This window comes from Corvus kubaryi, unplaced genomic scaffold, assembly GCF_017639235.1.
Source record: "Corvus kubaryi isolate FWS band 111438036 unplaced genomic scaffold, C.kubaryi_AGA036_p1.0 133, whole genome shotgun sequence".
NCBI lineage: Eukaryota > Metazoa > Chordata > Aves > Passeriformes > Corvidae > Corvus > Corvus kubaryi.
Genome location: NW_024580667.1, coordinates 11488815 through 11504136, shown reverse-complemented (window position 1 = coordinate 11504136; position 15322 = coordinate 11488815). Strand labels below are relative to the sequence as shown.

General features: G+C 39.7%; 1 long non-coding RNA gene across 4 annotated transcripts in view; it reads right to left on the bottom strand.

The window, feature by feature from the left end:
• The window catches only part of LOC121668608, a 69419-nt gene extending 64132 nt beyond the window's left edge, over positions 1 to 5287 (bottom strand). For all 4 annotated transcript variants that reach the window (XR_006017489.1, XR_006017488.1, XR_006017491.1 and 1 more), the window contains exons 1-2: positions 5249 to 5287; positions 4276 to 4383 (exon numbers count right to left, since the gene is read on the bottom strand). This is a non-coding gene — a long non-coding RNA (uncharacterized LOC121668608). The remainder of the gene's footprint in view (positions 1 to 4275; positions 4384 to 5248) is intronic.
• Between the last annotated feature and the right edge of the window lie 10035 nt (positions 5288 to 15322).

Sequence of the window (15322 nt, the reverse complement as noted above, 5' to 3'; positions counted from 1 at the left end):
AGAAAACATCAGTGGTTGTTAGTTGTCACAATAGTAAATTTATACACAAGAGAAACAGGAAAAGAAAAAAATAAATTGGTTAATAACCGTATCACTTTGAAATTCTCCTGACCCAAAGATAGTGATGTGTAAAATCATTTGTTGCTATAGTAAATGTCAGTTTGGTACTAGTAAGCATTTAATCAGCTTTCTGCTTGATACATTTAATCTGACTTCAGTGTTTTACTTGAGAAACTAATACATTATGTGGTTAAGTGACTGATGATGAATTCAGGAGAGCACAAGTGCCAGTCACAAAGAATCAGGTCTTTTTAGTGCCCACATTAGCTTGACTCCCATGAATAATCCTCTGTCTAGCAGAAGAAGTTAAGTAAAGCCATTAACTATCCTCAGCAGCTATGGATAACCTCCAGCAAACCACCAAAACCAATAAACACAGGTGGTATACTTCGATATGTTTGGTCTAATATAGAACTTTCTCATATTTTCTAGACTTACTCATTTATGGAAGCAAACTAAGTTCTCTCTAAGTTCTCTTCTAATTCAGAACTGTGTGTCTTACTGCCTCCTTTTCTGTTTCCTAATTTCAGACTGCATTATTCACCAGTCATGCCTGGACATCTCTTCCCCATATCATCAGAGGACATGGCACAGCCTGGAAGAAGAGTGGCTCCCTCCATGGTCAAAGTGGCACAAAAGAGCTGGTTGGCATGAGCTCAAACAGATCCAATATGTGCCACCCCTATTTTAGAAGTGGATTCACCAGGAGAGTGGTGATGTGACCCAAGGTCACCATAGAAAATGGTGCTGGAGCCAGCAGCAGAGTGGAATTTCCTCGCTGTCATCTCTGTGCTGTCCTCTCATGTCACCAATTGGTCAGGTCGTCCAGACCTGCAACCTGGCAGTGTCCCTTGCACTAAATAAATAAAATGCAAGCAAAACCGTGACAGTGGCAAAGCCAAACACTCCAAAGTGATGAGATGCCACAACTAAGGTGGCCTTTGCCTGCAGAATTAGATATCTTATGTGCACATAAGTGTGCCATCCACTCATCTATCCTCACATCTATCCACACATATGTATGCTTATATTTATGCTGTAGTTCTGTCTTCAATTACAATGTACCATATAATTTTTGACAGCATTCCCTAATTATAGAATTATTACAAAGCCATATGGTGGAAACAGAACACAACTCATCCCTGTGGCCTCATGTCTACTTAACAGGGGTCACTCCAGTGCTGGAAGGTTATCTACTGCTACCTTGCTTAAAAGGCACTTAATTACTCTTAACAGGGTGTAAAGGAATGGGTGAATTAAGTTCTTTTCTTTTTTTAAAGACATCAATCTCTAACTGCATTGTCGTAGTTACAGCTGGGGAGTTTGAGAAATGTACTAGTGAAATATATTACTCAGACGTGTGATTATGATTCATCTGGGAGCTTGGAAAAGAAAAGATGCACAAGTTCTTCCTCAGACCCATCAATTCTTCCTTTATTACTTTATTTGAAAGAAAACTTGGACAACCCAAAAAATAATTTGATTTTATGATAGCCATAGGAAGAATAAAAGATGTTCTTTTATACCTACCCATGGCAGAACTACAGGCTAAAGATCAATTTGAAACAATGGTTTTCCTCACTTCATTTGCTAACCATTTCAAAGGCATTACATTCCCATTTCTTTCAGGCAACCATAGATTCTGGGGCTGGAAAATTTGTTCTCCTACTAAAGCAAGATACTCTTAACATCTTTTGTCTGGCAGTATCTAGTTATCAAGTACTCCAAGAAAGTTAAAAAAGGATTGTGCAATTGATAAACAATCCACCCTTGAGGGTTTCAAAAGATTTTTCCCTGGCTTGTGGGATGGCACATCAAGGCAGCAATACTAGTGTTTTGTTTCCTCCTTAGTAAGAGAGTTCTGGATGTTTCCATGATGAATAAACACATCAGTTCCTCTTTAAAATATTTTTAAACCCTCAAAATATTCTAAACGCATCCTTCATAGATGTTGTCATAGCTGACACATGAAAAGTATCCCTGGGCTATCCAATGTTGTAAATAGTTTTTTCCTCCTCTTCTCCCCAGTCTTAGCTATTTTCTGACTCAGACTCCAGCCATGCACTTTCCCACGCGCAGGCATGACCTGGGACTTGACTACATGAAGCTCTTGTTCCTAGTTTGTAGATTTTACCTATTAACTGTGGGCTCCTCTGCACTCTTGACAGCAGGTCCCATTCCAAAGTGTCAGTGCCTCTAGGGCAGGGGTAGTAAATAGTGCAATGAGTAGGCAGTCTGCTTAAAGGTTCTTTTCAGGGCAAAATCACTGCTGGTAAAAAATACCTGTTTAAAACCAAAATATATCACCCCTATTTTTAAGGTGCCTGTCCACCCTTTGCATGGGGATTTTGCAAAGACCAGCATCCTCTGTGTGTTCCCACAGGGTCTCTGTCTTCCAGCTTGTCTCCTTGCCACAGCTTTTGATCTACTCTGGATATTCCTAAGTGATTCACCAACATTTAATGGGGATTAGGATGTTTTTAATTGTTTATAATTGTTTTGACCTTCTGCCTCAGCTGAGATCCTGGAATTGTGCCATTGCACTCCTTCAAGCAGGAGTGATGGATTAGGGCAAAGCAGTTTTTAGAAAGAGGTAATTTTTTTTTATTGGCCCAATTACTGTGGATGGAGAAAATAGTTATCTTGCAGGAATGCAAAACCTTGTGCAGGTCTGAAATGAAAACTTCAATCTTCAAAGATAAATGCATGTAGAGAGCAATTACTCTGAACTTAATTTCTTTATGTTAACAAGTTAAATTAACAAAAAGAAAAGGCAGCTGGTGGTTGTGAAATGGAGACAGTGTCTTAGCAGAGGGAGGGGTGATAAATTGTTAGCTCAAAAATTTTCATCTACTTCATGAGGTTGTTCCAGGAGCACAGTGGCCTCGTAGAGGAGATGACTATCAATAACCATTTGACTAAGATTCACCATGCCAAATACACAGTAGGACTTATGTCTGAGAATGCTACAAAAACCTGGAAAATTATTTCCTTTAACTAACCACTCCAAAACTATGAGCTAAAACAAGAAACAGGCTAAAATGAAGTGCTTCTGAAGTTTCCCTAACCATTTTACAAGACTCCAAAATGCTATAAAAATAACCAAGACAGGTACTGAGCACAGGAACCAACACAACAGCAGCTGCCCCAGTCTCTACCTGATAAAGAACCATTCAAACATCTTCAGCCAATGAAAAATCTGCTAATCAAAGGTGAACTGTCTGCTCCAAAAGCCAAAATGTCTTCCTACAGGTACAACCACATAAAATGCTGGTGTATGGGGAATTAGAATTACTTTGTTGACTCTTCTCCTCACATTTCTGTAACAAGCCAGAAGTTAAGTCTAGTACTCATTCTCATAAGGCAATTTCAAGAAGAAGACACGGAAACATGTTGAGTCTGAAGTCTCAAGACAAAATCCCCTCCCTGGCTGCTCTATCAACTACTTACAGAAGAGAGCCAGAAGAGAAATAACAAGCCAGCCATCATTATAATTTTTTCCTGTCTCAGAAAGAATGTCTGTCCTAAATCACAAGTAGTGCAAACGTGCAATTAGATGACCCTATGACTAATAAAGTCAAGGAAGACTGTGCAGAAAGTAACATTTTCTCTCCAGTGAACCAGTTAGTGACCATAACTTCCTACCCTCTGTAGTACTGTCATATCCACCAGGAATGTCCCCAGCCCGTCCACCATGTTCCACACTCTGACAGCATCCTGCTTTGTCCTCAGTATGGCCCCAAAATGAGTATCAGCTTTCAGTGCTCCAGCCCATGCAAAACAAATGTAATCTAGTCCATCCTCACCCCATGTAGCTTCATTTCTGTCAATTTTCTTCAAAAAATGAGCACAATACAAGCATAAAGATAATTTTATTACATCTTGACTTTATCAGGATCTACCTCAAAAAAAAATTAATTGGGAAAAGGTAAAGGAAAATAAAAAGAGATCCAAATCTTTTTATTACCAAGGCTGTGCTCTATCTCATATATGAAATCTTTATCATTTGCACTGAAAACATAAATCTCATCATTGATTTTTATTAAATTCAATAAAAATTGCCCCTCCATCAAACTCTCTTGAATATAACTCCACTGAAATCACCTTAGATAATGATGAATATCAAACTACAATTTACGAGTTGTGGTAAGACCCTCACTGATAAATATGCTTGTCTGAAGAAAATCAGCCACTGCTCAGTTTTTCAAACCTTACCTCATTTGCTGCAAAAAGATCACTCATGGACATCACTTTAATTATTTAGAAGTCCTTTCCTGGACAGGAGTACTCCTTGGGCAGGTGGTTGGCTGTGAGTTAAAAGAACTGAAAATAACGTCAAGTGCTATTGTTACCAGCATAATTTGGGACCTATATAGTCAATCATTAACAATTTACAAGGTCCTAAGTCAAAAGAAAGCAGAACTTCCTCCTTTCATATAGCTGCAGCCTCACTAACTTCAGCCCCAGGAAGTTACCCAAATACTCAGCAGGTACCGCTGTATTTGAACAGCAAACACTGAGTTTGACAAGACGTTTTCTCACAACCAAATCATCCTTGGATCCTTTACAAGGCATTTCTGCAGCCCATCCACTGTGCCACATTCCATCCCAGACACAACAGCCAACACTGAATGACTGTGATGCACCTGGATGAGCTCATGTAGTCAACAAAGGACGGAAACTTCCATCTTCCAGTGGGGGATAATTCTCTCAGTGCAGACAAACCACCCCTGAGATTTTTGGTGTTATCCACAGAGACAAAATGAAACACCAAAACAGGAGAACAGGTACTAGAAATTCTCTCTCACAAGTACTAAGAGTTTAAATTATCTTTTGAAACCTGTTTTTATTCAACACATTCCACTCCAACATAATCACTCTAATCTTGATGAGGGATAAATATATTTCTCACTTTTGTCCAGAGTACTAAATAAGCTTTTTGTCTCCACAGGTACTTACAACATTTTTTTTTTCTTTTTGTTTCAGACAATCTAATGGGTTAATTTCATCTTTGTGCCGATTTGGTCAAATTTAGAAATATATCCTCTGAGAGAAGGCAAAACCACCCCTCCCCCACCAGGTTCAGGAAAAATAAATTTTTCTCGAAGGAAAGTGAAAGAGATAAAAATTATTTATTTAACAAACACACAGGAAAAGGATAATAATGCTAAATAATAAAACCCCTCACCCTGCTGAGAGAAACCTGGGAAAATTTCAGAGTCCTTCTGTAGATCTCTCTCCCCTCCTTGGAGCTGGGATGGGGTGGTGGGCCCACCTCCAGGGCCAAGGACTTGGTGGAAAGTCCTCCCAATGTATTCTGAAGTTGAAACAGTCCAGCAGAGAGAAAAGGAAAAAAACTAAGTCCCAGGAAAACAAAAGTTCAACTCTCCGAAGGAAAAACAGCTGAGGAAAAAAAACCTGCCGAAATCTGGCTGGAAAGAAAAGCAAGCCGGGTGCTTCCCTTCCCTCCCGCTCTCCTGCCACAGCTGAAAAAAAACCCGTCGCTATCTCTGTGTGACCTTGAACAAGCTGCAAACTGCTTTGAAAAAGTTTTGCTCAGTTTTTCCTTCCCCCTCTCAGGCTCAGTTTAAAGGCATAGAAAAGTACAAAAATTAATTTCTGGGCATAGGGCAGCCATATGGGATACACATCATAAAGTCACCCCAAGACAATCTTCCACAGCTGCTGTTTCTATTTCAGACTTGAAGGGGGGCTGTGTGTCCAATCACTTCTTTGTTGATTCCAACTTTAACAGACTAGTCTAATGAAACATTTCACTTTTCCCCACAGACTTTGATTTAGTTCTGCTGTTAGAACATCATGGTTATGCTACTTCTGCAATACTCACACACAAAAATATTGTGAGATCTCTGTATCCATGATATTCTTACATTTCAGCTCCATGGCTGTCACGCAGACTGAAGTTCTAAACTGAACTATTTATGGAATTATTGCTGGACTTGTGGGCTCCTGTGATCCCTGCCTGTTTTATTTGGGTTTAGCATACATAGGAATTTAAATGTTTCATAGGCAGGTCTTTGCCTGGGGTAGTGCTGCACAGCCCTTGGGCCACAGTGTGGCTCTGACAGCTGACAGTGGCACCTGGTTTCAGGCTGGGAATCTCTGCCCCCAGAGCAGCCTGTGAAGCCAAACTCACCCAGTGCCTTCTGGAACCAGCAGCTGTCAGAAACACGTTCATTGCAGAAGCAGTGAGAACATAATCACATCCAATATCTATTTAGCGTTTTCCTAAGTAACAAACACTATGCTTGTATGAAGCTGGTAAAACTGTTATTATCTCTGAAATGGGAAAACCAAGGCATAACGCAGCCAGAAGCTTAAAAAAAAAGAGCATGAAATTTTTATCCAAATAGCTTGGTTTTCAGAGATAATAGTCACTCAAACCTCCCACGGAATTTGTTTTTAAGATGCGGAAGTCAGAATGAGCTGCAGGTGCTCAACACCTCTGAAGATCAGGCCAGTCCTCATGGGTGACTAACTGGGAGGGGGAAGTGTTTGAGATGGGGTGGCAGGTTGCATCTTGCTGAGGCTCATGATTTTCCCAATGTGGGCCAGGTACACATGACATTTCAGTAACAGCCTGTTGAATGTATTGCTTCTCATCCCAGTGTTAATTTGTAGGATCACATTGTCTCTCAAAGCAAGATTTTATTTTCCTAAAGAGTTCTGAACACAAGCCTAGTTAAATCAGTTAACATACTGTTCTCTGTACACACAAGAGAGCTGAATATCCTTATTTTTTCTAATTACATAAAACCAGTGTTCAGGAACTATAGAGCCACGTGGTCCATGGAATACTGCTTAGGAAGGGCACACATCCTGCCAGTGATGAGGGAAACAGCAGCCTGACCTAGTGCAGGCTCATGACTCCCTATGACTTGTGTCCATTTTCCTGGGGCCACTGACCCTTACCCCCTTCTTCCGTGTGGACTGGTACCAACATTACATTCCAGAGAAGGAAAATGCTTACACTGTTTAACAGAAAATAGCCAAGAAAACTATGAGGCAGGTCTGTGTCTGTTACCTCTGCTGCCTGGCAGTGAGGGATCTCCACCAGACAGCCTAGTCCTAGGAGTGAGCAAGATAAGTGCAGGGCTTTTTCCAGTTTGTCACTTGGATCCAACCAAGTTTTGTGGCTTGGAGTGTGTAAAGCAAATTTGATGTGCTGTGTTTAGCTTTTGATGGATTTGTTTTTTGTTTTGTTAATTTGACTGTCAAGGTTTTCAATAGCATCAACAGCAGTAATTTAGCTTCTGTTACCTGTTGTGGGTGGCTTATGCAATGTTAAATTATTTCTTTCCTGCAAAGCATCCAACTGCCAAGATCATAAGAATTACACAAATTAAATAACTAAATGAGAGGCTTTTCAAGGACTCAAAGAAAATTCAGGGCTTTAGTATTGCTCAGAAAAGAGCAGAATGACAGGAATAAAGCTATTAGGATATGATTTCCTTTCAAAGCAAATTCCATGCAAATACTACCTCCATCTAGAAGTGTGTAGGTGCCTCCACCAAGGTCACGGCACTCTGTTGCTAAGCTTCATGTATATGAGACGAAAAAGAGAACACCTCCTTTAAAAAACCATCTCCAGTCCAGGAGACATTATCAGCTCTGCTGTACACAGAGAAATCAAATGATTTGTCCAGCAACAGGACCTGACCCCTGCCTCAGGTGTCATTGTGTCTCCTTTTTCTTCCATGTGCTCTTCCTTCTCATGCACAACCTCTTCTTCCTTTATAAGGAAGACTCTAACCAGAAGTCAAACCCGAGCCCTTTTTCATTGCAGGACTGCCAGCAACTTAGACTTTTTCTGAAGTTTTGAATTTTCAAACAATAATTATGCCACTCTTCATTTGACATTGCTGCTTCATTAAAAGGATGCAGAATCAATGCAATTTGTGGTGATTCCAGCTCTGGGCTCTCTGAGGGTTTGTAAATTAACTGTAGTTTTTTCAACACTGCTGTAGCCCTCTGTCCAGTTCTGCTGGCCAGTCAAGGGTATCCAACATGTTTTAGCTGAAGCCACTGTTCCTTAACAGATCTTTACATGCTGGGACGTGGTAGGATTTGGAGTGAGAAATGAAACTGTAAACAAATCCCACTGTTCCCAGATGGCATGGCTTAAGACTGTCATCTCCATCTTGTCAAATCTCATTTACTTATTTTAGCTTAATGTACAGAAAATACATGATTAAGATTTTCACATTTATGGAAATAAGGGAAATTTAGTGTTTGGAAAAATTAAACCACTCTTTATTAAACACATGAAAGATCCAGTAGTAACTGTAACAACAGAGATGGGGTGAATTACCTCACTAGAAATGAAGAGATAATTCAGTAAAAGGGCACATGTAGTAGAGAAGAAACCTATCACTAAAAGACAGCCAGATATAAGACATGGTGTCCTGATGGCACTCTTTATGGGCCTCAGCTATTAACCACGCAAGAGAATGGGGAAAATTACTTTTCTGCAAAATTGTAAATCAGTTTTGTGCCATCAGATGAAATATTACGTGATATTCTGAATTAGTCTTTAAAGTGACCCGTCTCAGATATACTCATATCAGGGGTAATAGTAGAGCTCTGTGTCAGGTGATACACATTCAAGGAAAATAACTGATAATGATGATGATCACTTCAATAAACATATGGTTAAATCATACACAGATATATGCCAGTCTAGATGTAGCTTGACAGTAAAATCAGCTATTGTGCAGGGTGTGAAGAACATAAAAAATATTTAAAAAATTACTAACTTTACAAAGTGCTGACAAATAAGAGGAGAAAAAGTATGGGCACAGCGTATCTGTTGCACAGGTCACCATTTATTGCTGTATCTTTTAATGGAGTATTTGGAAATATAACTGCAGCTTGTAAAGGAACTGAGCACAGAAAAGAAGTTCTTTATTTCTTGCTCACCTTTATTTAAGCAGTGTTAGGGTCAGTCCTCTTACCAGTGCTGAAACACAAACATGCTGTTGAGGAGGGAGGAAAGCCAATTTCTCCCTCCAGTTTGCTCAGGGTGTCAGGTATGGGGTTTATGTCCGAGAGCATTCAAGTGGTGAGGATAAGGTAGCATCTTGTTTCAATTCATCTTCCCAGAGTGGCACTTCTCAAGCACTTTGGAAGTGTAACCCACTTTTGGCTCGTGCCTATTCACCATTTTTGCTGGCAGCTGCTCATCTCCAAGGCAAGGCAGTGGGAATTGGCTGGAATTACTGGCTGCTAGTACTGACACCCATTTGCTCACTCTGGTTAAGCTGAGCTGCTGCTGGCACTTAGAGGTAGTTAGCAGCTATCCAACTAGTTGAAACACTTGCAGCCCAGAAATAAAAAATCTGTTCATGCTAAGAATGGAACTGCAACCAGCTTAGGAGGAAACTGTATTGCCACAGATATATCTCATCTAGCACTTGAGCTATTTCAGCCTGTATGTAGTTACTCATCCAGGGCAGTCCTGGAACTGAGGTGTAGCCATGGTGTTACTGACCTTCAAGAGACTTCCTGGATCATTTGCTCTTATGGAGAACTATGTGGAGAAGTTACATGCAGAAACAGAAGTGGTTCTTCTGCTATCACTGGAAGGTTGCTCTAGTACCTTTGTCATTAGAATCCTATTGCTGATTTCCAGTGGTTTGTTCTTGTGCCAATGCTCAAAGTTACTATTTTTGTGTGTGTGTGTTTGTTTTAGAGGCTTTTTTCATTTCTGTGGGCCCCCACTCTCCTCTGCCATACCTATTTATAAACAACAATTACATGCCCTATCCACTTTCATTTTTCTGCCATAAATAAATGAAGTCTTTCTGTCATATTGTCCTGATTTTCCATACTTCTGAACATACTTGCATTGTTAGATATCTGCAGCTTTTTCTGGGGCTCATCTGGCCAGAACTTGATATGGACTCCTAGAGGAGAGCTCTACCTTTTAGAGCAGTCTTGATATTTTCCTGTTTCCACTGGAAACACCATGTGTATTGTGCCCTGAGGTGGATTTTCAGTCTTTGTTGGTTGGTGAAGCAAAATTATTGGTGATCAAGTGGTACATCCAGGACCCTGCCTGTCACCTCCCATTTGAGAGTCCAGAGATACATGTAAGCTGTACAAGTAAGATTTCTGGCAGTGGATGAGGAGTCATCTTGCACTAGGAGCTGCACAAAAGGAGAAAAAAATCCAACTAGTTTACCATCTATAAACCTCATTATTGCAAACTCTGCTTTTCCATATTTTGGAAATGGAAAAATGGGTAACAAAAAACCTGGACTTGATTCTTTTGGCTAGATGAAGTATTTTTCCTCTTAACATGATCTTTTTTAGTTAGAGTCTTGCTCTGTGTTTGTTTCTTAAAGCCAAATACAGTTTTATAAAATGACTGTGTCCTTAAAATTTGAGCCACAGTTGATATAATTTTTTATTTGAATGGATAACTCAGACCCTATTCTGTATTGTATGAAGGCAGCTTGTGTTTTTTGCTCACAAAACTCGTAAGTGATTGCTAAGTCACTTCACTTCTGTATGCAAAATCATAGTCAACAGCACTCAAGAGTAAAAGACTGTATGATTAGGAAACTGTGGTGTTGGATTTGATGAAGTCTCAAAAAGATGTCACCTACAAAATATGTCTTTGAAGCATTCTGTCCAGCAGCAATGAATTGTGCTGTGGTAGGCAACACTCTGCCTGCAGGTTGAGGGAGGGGATCCTTCCCCTCTGCTCAGCACTGGTGAGGCCACACCTGGAGTGCTGTGTCCATCTCTGGGCTTCCCAGTGCAAAACAGACATGGACATGATGGACAGCATCTCGTGAAGGGACACAAAGATGGCGCATCTCTTCTACAGCTAAAGGCTGAGAGCTGAGTTTGGCCCAGACGAGGCTCAGGGGGTATCTCTATGGATAAGAGCCTGGAGGGAGGGTGCGGAGAAGATGGAACCAGGCTCTTTTCCATGGGGACCTTAGGCAGGACAGAGCCAATGGGCACAAACTGAAACACAGGAGGAGAGTTTTCTGCACATCAGAAAACACTCACTGTGAGCATGACCGAGCCCTGGCACAGGGTGTCCAGGGACATTGTGGGGTGTCCATCCTTGGAGATATTCAAAAGTCATCTGGCTGTGGTCTTGGGAAACTGGTTATAGGTGGTCCTGCTTGAGCTTGGGGATTGGATCAGGTGATCTTCAGTGCTTCCTTATAACCTCAACCCCCCCATGATTCAGAGATTCTGTGATTTTATTATTTAGTTTTTATGCAAAACCACCCTCTTTGAAGGAAATATAGTAACCAAATTTGGGTTATGTGGAATACCTCCTTAAAAAAAAGTCATCTAAAACTAAAAAGAAATACTTGAAGTAAGGAATATTTGAATTAAAAGTTGTCGTCCTTAAGCAATAAAATTTTTTGTAGGAATGTCTATAGAGACATTGCATCAAATATTCCAGTCCAAATTTTTTGCACCTTGCTTATGCTAAGAAATACAGCATGTTCCCTTCCTCATGAAAATTATTTTCTGTTTAAAATCTGTTTAAGTCATATATTGAATTTCCCCATTTGGGTAGTTGGATGGGTAGCAAGAAGATGGAGAGGGAGTGATGGGCTAGAGATGCAAAATACACATTAAATGGTTTTTGCTCTGTTTTCATATTCTGATAGATGCTTGAAAGCTGTGGTATTAGCTGTATGTGGAAAAAGATACATTTTGGAAACAGTTACAGATTAGGGGAATATTTTTTCATGTTCATAAATTAGACTCCTAAGGAGAACACGGAAGTGGCAAATTTGCATGTCCATAGCTGACTGATGAGAAAAGCATAACTGTCTACTAAGTGCAGCTGTTGATACAGAAGATAAATGCAATGCAAGGAATTTGAGAACCTAAGCAGAGAGAAATTGTAGATACTAGTCAGAAACTCTCTCTGTTTTAAGTTAGCTAAACTACTCTAGTACAAAACTGTAGCTAAAATTACCCTCAAGTAACAGAATAGCAGAGAAATTGTAAAACTTGGATAACAATAGTCACAAGTTTATGGAAGCCAAAAGAATTGTTGCAAGCACACCATGAATAAACTGTGGTTTGGAAATTGAATTGGAAAAGCTGAAATCCAGGAACCAGCAAAATTTTGCTGTTGTGAAAATATGTGCAACTAAGAAAAAAATCTGCTGGTCCTCCTCTTGCAGTGTTGATGATGGAGATCCCCTCATTTCCACTCTTCCATCCGAGGTGCTGTCAACTGCCAACTTCTCTTAGGAAAAGATATTTGCAGCCCTCTGTTAGAGTGCTTGAATTACTGATAATTGTTTGTTTATAACATATTAATCAAAATCCAGACCGTATTGTCATATTCACAGTTTTGATAGACACCCTTCAGGTATATAAGAAGTTCAGTTTTGTCCAAGGGAAAAAAAGGGAGGCCTGTAATTCAGGTCATTTTAGAAGATAGCTAAATGACAATACACATGAGCAGCAGGAGTGACTTTCTTAGCTGTCTAGTAATGGAGCTAGTCTGAGAAATCCAAATGCTGTGGGCCCCTTCCTATTGCAAAATCTCTGCTAGGCTGTTTTGTTACATGAAAACAAAGCTCTACAGGAGGCAAGAATGCTTTTACATCCCAACACTATAGCGGTTTTTAGCTAACATACCTTATTTTAAAAAAACCTTTAAAAGCTTGTCTCTCTCCAAATCTCTAGAGATGCAGAATTTCAAACTACCATTCAGGCTACACCAGAAGTGATGATCAGTGACTATCATTCCTAGCAATAACATGCCAGCCCAGCCATTGGAGAGGGCTTTTTAGGACCTACTGGTGTCTCATAAATATGTTTGGAAAATAGTTTAAAAACCAATTATGTAAGTACTTTTCATACAAATATGTATATGTCATGCTCTGCTTCTAAGTAAAAAGGAGACTTGCATAGAAAGAGATCTCTGGTCATCAGCTTTTGCTCTTCATATTTACAAAACCAGCCACAAACATTGAAATTGTTTCATGTGAAGATGAAGCTTAAGTACAAAAGAAGGCAGGCATCAAAAAACATCAAAACAAACATATGCATATTTCCCTGGGTGGTGGGTGTCAAAAGCTGCTGAAAATTAAATTCTTGCTTGATAGAAAGCCTGTGGTCTTCAAGGAGATGTTGTCCCTTAGCCTGATTGTCCTGCAAAAATTAATGTTTTCATTTAATGTGATGGATCTATTTTCATTATCAGTCTAATGCCTCAAATTTCTTTTTTCCTTTCTTTCTTTCTTTCTCTCTCTTTTTTAAGCATAAATGTAATAAAATTCTGATTTCCTTCACAAAATGCAGAAGATATTCTTGCAACCCTGAGCCTGCATAGCTGGCCAAAAAATGCCACAGAAGATGCTTCATTTAGAAAAGGACTTGGAAGAAAGCTGGCTCAATTACCCAGCGTACCTGCATAATAGAGCCCAAAAGAGGGAAGCACTTTCTCCAGATAAAATAGATATAAGCATAGATGAGATAGTATTCCTTTGAGGAGTATTTTATGTATTTCACAGGAAGAGAGTATATTGTCTAATGTTTTTACTTCAGGCTTTACACTTTGGTTTATGAAGCACATTGAATCATTATTCCTTGGGGGAAAGTTTGCTTTAGTTCCTCACTTGTGGCAATTCAATGAAATCACTTTGAGCAAAAGGTGAACATTTGTTAGCAATGCAGAAGAACTTATGTGACACTTCTCTATGACGGCATTTACACCTCCCAAATCCTCCTTGTTACACCAGTTGCTGGCACGTAAAATGAAGCTTCACCTGCTGCATCTGGATTCATGTCTAACTTTCTGGAACAGAATGGATTTCCAGAAATGTGACTGACAAATGAAGCATAAACTATGTTCTATTACTCATCCTGCACTATAATGGGAGTATTTAAAGTTCTTTCTTGGCCCATGTCTGCTTGAGTCACTCAGATGAATAAATGGCTTTGTCAAGACATACCTGACTGGGAAAGGCAGCAGTAGTGTAAAACTACGTGAACACAGGAACAGATGCAGCTGGATGCAACAGCTTATAAACTCTGTAAGTTGTATTACCAGGGTGATAATATAAATAAATGTAACATGATTATGCTTTTTAAGCTAAGCAGAATCCCAACCTAGCTTTAGTCAATTAGCTAGAGATGGCTGCTTATAGGAGGGCTGAAATTCTGCTTTCTTACTTCAGCCATACAGTTGGGCAAAGATGTGTAGACACAAGGGGAAGCAGTTAAAATTTGGCATGAAGATGTTCTTGAAACTTGAGGGCAGAGATGTGTGAGATGGAAACAGTCAAATTGGTTTTGGAGGAAGCAGTCAGTGTAGGATGGGGAGGTGAGTGTCTGGGGAACTGCAGAAGGGCAAATTGCAGTAATCAAAATGGGAGCTGATTGAGAGGGCCCTGGGCGTTTCTGTTTTGATATAGTGGAAACCACACAGAACTTCATCAGGAAAGGAAAAGAACAAGGTTAGGAAACAGCTGGATTTATGGCAAAATGAGAGCGGCGTTTAGTCAGGAATGAGGTGATACTGTCATCACATTAGAAATATTATCTACAGGAGAGTGGCAGGTGGCAAAACAGAGCCTGGTTTCATGGCCATTAAGCTCAGAGATTTTGGACGCAAGCTGACATGTTGGTTCAAGTCTGATAAAAGGAGCTCCAGATTAAAGGAGCTGATTTATGAGTACTCACCAGAGGGGTATAGAAAATTATAGTAAAGGATATGAAAATACACTTGTGTGTCTGTGTTCTGTGTCACAAACAACCCAAGAGAATGCCCTAATCCCTGGCCTGCCCCTTGTAAAGAGTTTGTGTAAGACTGAAATTTCATTTCACCTGCACATAGCATGGTTTGGGGTCCTCTCCTTGCTGAAGAACACAATATACCATCATATTTTGATCAAAACAAATGCATTTTATATTTCTGGAATGGGTCAAATCCTTTGCAGAGAAGTGAACAAAAATAAAGGTTATGCAATGCTAATCTGTTTTACAAAGAGTGTTTACAATCTCAAGAAAGTAAGAAAAGAACATCCTGTTTTACAACACCTTCCAAGCACACTCCTGGTAACAGACTGTGAGCTCAGACACCATATTAATATTGAAAGAGGTAATGATTTTAGTTTATTCAATATCAAAGGCTAACTGAAATAGAATATCACTTTCATTCTTTATTGGTTTTACTTGTATCCATCTTTCAATTAAAAAGACACAAATGAAAATGCACAAAGTGTTCTCTATGCTCCTACGCTTT